A 9,605-nucleotide genomic window follows, 5' to 3' on the forward strand; every position below is an offset into this window, starting at 1 on the left:
GTATCTGTGTAATTTTAAAGCCAGCTTTGTGCATGGTTGTCTTCATGAGCACTTAAGCCAGTGTCTGGAAATGAACTTGTTCTTTCGATTCAAGTCTCAAGGTCATCTCTTGCATTCTCTGTTTGAATAGCATACCTACCACCTACAGGGATTCTCAAGAAAGAAATCCTGTACAAGGCTTTATTAATAATTGTAGCAATAATATTTGTTGACCTCAGGCTTTATTAATAATTATAACAATAGTGTCTGTTGACCTGCTGGTTTCTAAACAGTGTGTCTTACATGCACTTATTTGAAATTAATTTACCTCGAATTCTCATAAGAACTCCCAAAGGGGGTTCTGATTACAGTTCCTATAGTCTGTTTTCAGTCTACATAATCTGAAGGGGCCAGTCTCAAAGAAAATAAGTAATTGCACAGCATTATGATATCTTAGAAGATAATGCAGCAACACAAAACAAAGGCCTTCCTGCTGGGGAAGGAGGATGCCCTCTAGAGAAGAGCACTGGGTTGTTTTGTTTGTTCAATTAATTTACTCACTTTAAATTCCAGTTGCAGCCCCCTCACACAGTCCCTCCCCTTCTCAGAGAAGGGAACCCTCCCCCTCAACCCCTGTACCAATCCACTCTGGCACATCAAGACACTAGAAAGGTGGATGCACTAGGATCTGAAGAAGCTTGAAGGAAGATGTGGAGCACACTTCAAATATCAGCTCACTTGCTGGACTCACAACACACACATACACGGGGGGTGGGGGACGGGGCTGAATGTCTATCACAACATAAAAGACAAAAAACATTTCTAGTTAATACATGGTTGGAGACAGAGACCAGGGATCATTCTGTTACAATGAGTGTTTGCCTCAAGAGTTAAATCTGTGGGAAGAAGTGGCAGAATCCCGGGGACAGGATTTCAGTACAGCTGAAGCAGACATCCCTGACTGAGCTGAATCTTGCATGATCTCCAGACACTGACTTCTCATCTTCTGTTCAGCTCTTCATGTTTCAAAGCAGTTGCGGTAGCCTGACTTGGTGTCACTTCCCAGTTCTAATGGCCCATTGGCTGTCTGCCTTCCATTTCAGTTCCTCAGAGGTAGAACTGCTTATATTTGGAGTTGGGTCCTTAAAGCAGAGTTATCAGCTAAGACATCTGGTTCTGGCCACTGCTTTGGCATGACCTAAGTGGGGCCCTTGGGACAAGCTGTATATGGGCAGGCGAGCCCAGTACATTTTAGCTAATCACCAAAATAAATAGCAACATAGTGATAACATGAAGAAAAATGTGAAGGTACCTGGGATGACTTGGGGCTGGTCATTGCTAAATTGATGAAAGGTCATAGGAAATGTCAACCTTAGTACCTTTTGATGACCTGTTATTCTAGCTCATTACCTAGGTCTCTGGATATGCACCTGTAAATCCTAGGTGCCTTCTGGTCTCTGTTCTTCCGAACAGATGGGAAAGATATAAAGGTTTGAGATTCAGCATCCTCCACCCTAGGAGCAGACCTCTGTTTCCATCCTTTCTCAGTTTGGCTCCTCTTGAGCCCCTCCTTTCCAAATCTGCTTCATCGTGGCAGTTAGCCAGTGCAGGTCTCTTGCATAATGGACTGTGTACTTGCCTCATCTGGCTGCTAAACCAAACAACCACACTGAAACTCTTTCTTGTGCTATCTACCATTCTACTGATGAGCCTTGGAAGTTTGGCCAGGCTTTGGAAACCACTGGACTACTGACCACACTGTAATCATTCTCAGCAACCAAAGCACTTTTTCCCCAGACCAGAACTGAGTCCCAGAACTCTGTGTACCCAATAAAGACACAATGTGCAGACTTCATAATTACCTGAAAGGAAATTTTATCTTTATCCTTTGCAGAAATAAAATGGAAGTGATGGAGAAATGAAAATACTAAGTAATGTGAAAATTCCTTTAATTAAAATTGTCAGAGAGTATACACTCAAACACTGTTTGGCATGATACTAATGTATGTTCCTCTAAAATTATTATTCTCAAAATTTATAATCTTAATATAAAAATTCATTTGGGTTTAAAAAAAGTATTATCAAAGTATGTATGGAAACCCAGATATAAAAGTCTCAAGCTCAGATATAACTAAGTCAGAACAAATAGGTTTGGCTCTAGTCTTGATTCTGTAAAGAAATGGGCCAGAAGACTAATTCGTAAAAAGCAATGTTAATAATTAGTTTTCTTTCCAAGTGAAATGTAAAGCTTTGAATAGCATTGTGCAATCTGGATTATAATGAATGAATTCAATTTCATTTGTAGTAAATTTTCTCGTCAGCCATCTGTGTCTTTTAAATTGCTATTACTCATAAAAATAAATGTCAAGCATTTCCTACAGGAAATTATATCTTTGAATGATTTTACTTAAGTTTTGATTAAATAGAGTAAATAAGACAGAAGAAACTAATGTTCCAAATCTGTTTATAATCCATAATAACTAAGTTGCTTCTAGTTACAGTTACTTTCTCTGAGACTGTCATATCATTCCTGGCCTCTTTTTCTTTAGTTGATCTCACACACACACACACACACACACACACACACACACACACACACACTATCCCTGCTAAGTCTATGATGTTAGTTGTATGTATATTTTCAGACCTGAACATTGGTTATAGGATGACCAATTGGGGTGCTTTTCCCGGGGCAAACTGTTTCTCCCACTCTTAGTAGTCCTTAGTTGTCTGTAGCTCTAAAGTTGAGGCTTTGATCTTTCCTTCTTCCATATTTGGTTGCCTGCTGGTTTTGTCCTTGTCCAGGTGTTATTTAGGCACCCATACTGATGAAAATTCATGGGTTTCTAAGAGACTTAGTCTCATACAAACTTCCTGCTTCTCTGGATCTTCCCATCATTCCACTCTCTCTTTCTTAATTATCCCTGAGCCTCAGGTACAGCAAGTGTTATAGATGTAGCTGGGACTGGGAACCACACAATCCCTTGTTCCAATGGATATAGTTCTTTTTGTTTGTTTGTTTGTTTGTTTGTTTTGTTTTGTTTTTCAAGACAGGGTTTCTCTGTGTAGCCCTGGCTGTCCTGGAACTCACTCTGTAGACCAGGCTGGCCTCAGAAATCCGCCTGCCTCTGCCTCCCAAGTGCTGGGATTAAACCACTGCCCGGCGGATATAGTTCTTGAGTACACCTTCTGTTACCTTTGCAAACAGTTCAAAAATCTTACATTGGAATTATCTGTCTTTATTACAATAAAATGTTGATAAAGTGTTACAAGCAATGTGCAGTAAATATTTGTATTTTCTTGGTTACCCAGGATCTATTTTGATGGAATTCATGCTGTGTGATTCTTAGAAATGGTGGAGCTTAAAGACTTCCTCTGAACAAAAGCAGTTGGATGTTCCTGCCCAAGATTTTGAATTTGATTTAGTGAAGCTTTTGTATAGGGCAAGTTTTCAAACAATTCCCAGAATAGCTTCTAACAGTGTCTAAGTATGGGCAGTCATGCACATTCCAAACATCATTTCTGCAATTCGACTTTGCACTTATCTTCCCCAGTTCCTATTCAGTTTCCAGCCTTGGAATCCAATCCTCCAAATCAGTGTGTGGATTACTGTGTACCTTTCCAACAAGTCCCTTTTCTTCTGAAGTTCGAAAAACTCCATTTCTGTTGCTGTAACCAAGCACATAGTCTCATAATTCTTTAATTACATTAGAAAGGATTCGAATTTATGATTACTTTTTGTTTCTTTTGTTCATGCCGTAGATCCAGTCCAGGGTCCTGTACATGTTTACAGGCAAGCATTTTATCACTAAAGTATATCTCCAACCCTTGTTAGCTTTTAAGTAAATCTTGCCTTCCTGAGAAGTATTTTTAAAGAAAATATTGCCTGATGCCATAGGTAATATTTAATGGTGATTTGAATAAGAATGTTACCCATAGGCTTATAGATTCAAATGTTTGATTACCAGGGAGTATCACTATTTGAAAGGATGAAGAAGCCTTGTTGGAGGAAGTGTGTCACTGCAGGGTGGGCTTTGAGCTTTCAAAAGCCCCAACCAATTCCAGTGTCTCTGTGTCTGTGTCTCTCTCTCTCTCTCTCTCTCTCTCTCTCTCTCTCTCTCTCTCTCTCTCTCTCTCTCGCTGTCTGTGGTACCAAAAGTAGACCTCAGATGGTTCTCCAGCACTATGTCTCTCATGCTTCCTGCTATTATGACAATGAACAAAACCTCTGAAACAGTAAACAAGATCAAATAAATGATCTCTTTTATAAGACTTGCTGTGATTATGGTGTCTTTTTATAGCAATAGAATACTATGACAGAAGCTGGTAACAAGAGTGGAGTATGCTGTGACAGACCTGTCATTGCTGCTTGGTGCCAGAGTGTGGACTTTGGACTCTGTATTAAGAAATCAGAGTCTAATGGGCCATAATAGTAGGAGAATTGACAATAGTCTTGAGAGCAATGTGAACTAGGACAGCTCAGTCAAGAAACTTTAGAGGGGACAAAATTAGTAAGTAACCTAGAGACCATTCATTCTTGTGATATTTTGGGCAAAGAATGTAGCTGCTTTTTTGACTTTGTGCAAAAAAAAAACCCCAAAACAACAAAAACAAAAAAATACCCAAAAAAACAAAAACACTGCGTGAGGCTAATTGAAGAGTATTAGACTAATGGTGTTGGCAAAGGATATTTCAGGACAGCTTAGTATTGACTGTGTCATGTGGTAATTAGTGTACACTCTTATGCAGATCTACAATGAAAAGGAGCAAGCTGAGTAAGGTAGAATGTACAGTTTTGGGAGAAAAGAGCACCAGGAAATGTAGTGGAGCTAAGTCCTACCTATGCTCAATGAAATATAAGGTTATTTAAAAGCTAATGCTAAATGGAATAAAGGGAGTGATGACCTTAGGAAAAGACTACCCACCTGAGCTTCCAACCTGGGAGAAGGAAGTTTTTTAAAAAGCTTAAGTAATGGAGGAAACCATTGCAAACAGAAAGCTGATAAAATGTCATTGAAAGAAGGGGCCAAGTTTCAGCCCCAGAAAGAAAAGAAAAGGATCGTGTTGAAGTAATTATTTAAAAATGGCAGCACCCAATCTGGCTTTTTAATCAGCCACCATCTTCCCGACTAGCCTAGGCCTGAGAATACGCCACCACTGCTTGGCTCAGGCCAACGGCTCAGGCCCTGGCTCAGGTGGCCAGAGACACTGGCCCTGCCACCCACGAGATGCCAGCGTAAGAGATGGCTCTGCCAATCTTCCACACTGTCTCTACAAGATTAGGCTGAGCCCAGACCATCCCACCATCCACGCAGTACGATGTAGAAATGAGACTCTACGGTTTAAAGATTATCCAAAGGCTTTATATGTTTGGTAATGCTCAAATAACAAGATGCCCACACAATTAGAAGTGTTAACCAATTAACTAAGCTAGATATAAATTGTTTCCCAGGACTGGTCCCGATACATGTGTGGTTCTCCATCACTCCTCCATCTCTGCTTCCTCAGCTTCTCCTCTTCCTTCCCCTCTTCCTCTCCTTACTCCTCCTCTTCCTCTCCACAGGGTTGTGACATCTACCTCAGAAGCTAAGGAAGTCCACTGAGGTCAGGCATGTATCAGGGTTGTCCCTGCATGGGGGCCCAGAGAGGCCATTGCAAGAATCTGGAAAGGTGAAGCCTGGATTATGTTAGAGGCCTCAAGATGTTGGAGATGCCAGAGTCATGGGATATCTGTCAAGGAAAGCTGGGGACTGGGTGTGGAACCAGCCCAAGTGAGAGAAGGGTGCTGAAGTCAGGAAAGCTTCAACAGTGTTGAAACTGCTATAGTCTATGGATGCTTTTGAAGTTTCACTGAATGGGTTTTGCATTATGATATGGCATGTGCCTATTGAGGCCAGGGAGTGGAATGTGGTGGTTTGGATAAGAATGTCCTCCATAGCTTAGATTTGAATGCTTGATTACCAGGAAGTGGCACTATTTGAAAGGGTTAGGGGGGATGGCCTTGTTGGAGGAAGTGTGTCACTGGGTCTGAGTTTAAAAGCCCAAGCCTGTTTCAGTGTCTTTCTCTTCCTGGTGTCTGTAGAACCAGAGATTCTCTAGCATCATGTTTGCATGTCATCGTGTCCCTGCTATGATGACAATGGACTAAATAAACTAGAAACTTCAATTAAATGCTTTCATTTATAAAAGTTGCCATGATCATGATTTCTCTTCATGGCAATAGAACACTGACTAAGAAAACTGTCTATTTGATGTAATCTAAAATCACCTAGAGGACAAGCCTGTGGGGATATCTGAGAGATTTTCTAGATTGGATTCATTGATGTTGAGGCATCATTCCATGAACAAACTGAATACAAAGGAGAAAGCTGGGCAGGCCACTCAAACATGCAAAACAACTTTTTAGTACTTAAAAAATATTTTAAGGAAAAAACAAGCTGAACATCAACATTTATCTTTTTCTGCATTCTAAGTACATTTACATGACCAACTGCTTCATTTCCTGGCACCATGATGGGCTATGCCTTTGAACTGTAACTAAAATAAATTCCTTCTCTAAGTTGCTTTTACCAGGCATGTTGTTGTAGCAATGAGAAAAGTAATTAATAAACTACAGAATTCTGCAGGAAGGATAAGTCCCCTATAATTTATAGTTTCTCAGTACATATGTCGCTGTATTGTAGGTGCTCAGCTGAGCTTGCTGAACACTTATGACGGATCTCTTCAAAATGATTTGTATAAATTCCTACCCTAGCAGCATTAAGGTTTAAACTAAGTTCCTACGAGCCACTTTTGAAATGCATCCATTATTTATAACTTTATTTTCCATTAGAAAAAAATTCCAAAAATGAAAGAGTAGTTTCACAAATAATCTCTCTCTCTCTGCCTCCCTCCCTGTGTGCATATGATGTACATAATATTTATGTGTGAATAGGTTTATATGAGTGTGAGCATTTGTGTACCCATACTTATGGATGCTAGAAGTTGATATCAAGTGGTCTCCTCACTCCCTGTCTACCTTATTTTCAATTAATTAATTTACTATAATCATGTGAATTGGTATGTATGCTTGTACAGGCCCAGTATGTGTGTAGAGAGGTTGGGGACCAGTTTGGGGTTAGTTGGTTCCCTCCTTCCATTTAGTTTGAAGCAAAATTTCTTTTGTTTCTGTTGTGCATGGTGTACTTAAGGCTAGCTTACACTTGAGCTTCCAGATGATTCTCTGGACTACTCCTACCATCTCACCATTGGAGTGCTGAGATCATCAATGGGAGCTTCACATCCTGCTATTTATGTGGCTCCAGGGATCAAGCTGAAGTTGTTAGATTTGTGTGGCAAACACTTTTACCCAAGGATCATCTTCATGGCCTATTTTAGTTTTTGAGACAGGATCCCTCAGTAAGCCCCAGAGATCCCTCTGCCTCTATCTCTGCAACACTGGGCTTATGGGTGTGTGCTGCACACCTGACTTTTTACATGCATCCTGGGAATCAAAGTGAGGTCCTCAATGCTTACATAGCATGCACTTTGATCACAGAGCTATCTTGTAGTCCCACAAATATTCTTTTGTCAGGCCATTTCAGCGTGCTGTGAATGGCCTGCAAAGATGGCTTAAGTAAAAGAGATTTCATCTCAAAGTAGACTTGAGTTATTAAAGAAGGTATTAAGCTAATATGTCTCTAGTATATAAATTTAACAGTTACTATTCTTTATTTTAAAACACAGTCATACCTATTATCCACAGGGATTAGTTCACCACTAGTACCAAACCCCATGGATGCTTATGCCCCCCTGTATTAAATGGCATAGGATTTGTGATTGGCTTGTATACATCCTCTCATACACTTTAAGTGATCGATAGATTACTTAAAATACTTATTACAACATCAGTTGTAAATATTTAGTGTGTTGTATTATTTAGGGAATAACATAAAAATGTTTGTACATTGTGGGGAGCCGACAGAAGGCGGCTATCATCCTTGCAGCCATCTTGAGCCATATACCCTGACAAGAGACTTGATTACATCAGCCTACAACAGCTGAGCACACTCTGATAGCATCTTGCTTTAGATACCCAGGATCTTCCCTTGGGTGTGTGAGACTTAAAGCTGTGATTTAGAGCCGAGACTTAAGGGTATGACTTAGAGATCAGATTTAGAGACAAGGTCTAAGGGCATGACTTAAAGGCGTGACTTAGGGCGTGGCTTAGAAGTGAGACATATAAAAGGCAAGAGGCAGACAGAAGAAAGCAACAGATTATTAGGCACTTGGGAGTACAACTTGAAACTAGGAATTAGGTTAGGGAGTACAACTTGGAGTAGGAATTAGGCATTGAGGAAGAAGACACCTGGACTAGAGAACTTGGAAGAATAATTATTAAGTATTAGGCACTTGGAGGCACTAGGTACTAGGAACTAGGGACTAGGAACTCAAGACCTGGGACTTGGACTAGGAAGAGAGACTGAAGAATAAAGGGGATTGACTCACACTCTGTCTGGTCTCCATTCTTCGTGTCCATCCTCATTCTCTCTCTTGCTGAACCCCGACCCGCAGACAGGAGCAGCTTGGGGCAGTGTGGGCTCTGACACTTAGCCCCCAAGGCTTTTGGCAGTGCGGGTTCCAACATTGACAGAGCGGTAGGAGACATTTTGACACCCAACGTGGGGCAGCTTGGGCTGTAACAGTACACATTCTGTAGAGATGCCTTTTAAAAATATTTTCAATTCACAGTTGGTAAACTCACAGATGAGAAGAACAGGGATACAGAGGGACAATGGTACTTCCTCAAACTCTATTCTGAACAGTAAGTCCCAGTTGTGATGAAATTTAGTAAAAATGGTCAAGAAGTATTTTTGAAAATACAAAGGGAGCTCCAGAGAGCACCTCTCCCTGAAGACTCTGCTTGCAAGCACAGATACTACCCTGCATGTTACCCCATCCAATCCTACCTTCCCTTCCTGCTGCTAGTCCTTCATCCTGAATCCTGCTTGTCACCTCTCCTACTGGCCCAGCAACAGACAGCATCACTCCACTAATTCATTTTGATATTAGACTTCTATTTACATGCCATTGGCTTATCCTTGTCTTTACACTAGCTATAAAGTTTTGAATATTTCCTAATAATCTTTAAATGTTTCAAATTCCTCTTCTTCCTCCTCTTCCTCCTCCTCCTCTCCCTCCTCTCACTGTTCATCTTCCTTCTTCTCCTCTTCCTTGTTATTAGTACTAGTATTTATGTGTGTTGTGTTGTGTTGTGTGTGTGTGTGTGTGTGTGTGTATTGTGTATGAGTACAGGTGTGAACGAAGGTTAGGAGACAACTTTTGGGAGTCAGTTCTCTTTCCATCATGGGTTTCAAGGATTAAACTTAAGCCTTCTTTACCTGCTTCCCCTGTTTGAGACTGATGACTTAGCTTCTCATTATTATAACTGTAGTTCTTCTAGAGATGTTGGGCCAATTAAGTGATACACTAATATGTCAACACTCAAAACAGCCTTTATAGACAACTCATCCCATGCAAGTATTCAGTGCTGTCATTAACTGAATAGACCTTATGCTATACTGCACTACTTAATTTTTCCTTGGTGCCAAAATACCTGGAGAAACAATTCTGCATATGGCAGAGAA

The sequence above is a fragment of the Arvicanthis niloticus genome, chromosome 13 (genome assembly GCF_011762505.2).
Source record: "Arvicanthis niloticus isolate mArvNil1 chromosome 13, mArvNil1.pat.X, whole genome shotgun sequence".
Classification (NCBI taxonomy): Eukaryota; Metazoa; Chordata; class Mammalia; order Rodentia; family Muridae; genus Arvicanthis; species Arvicanthis niloticus.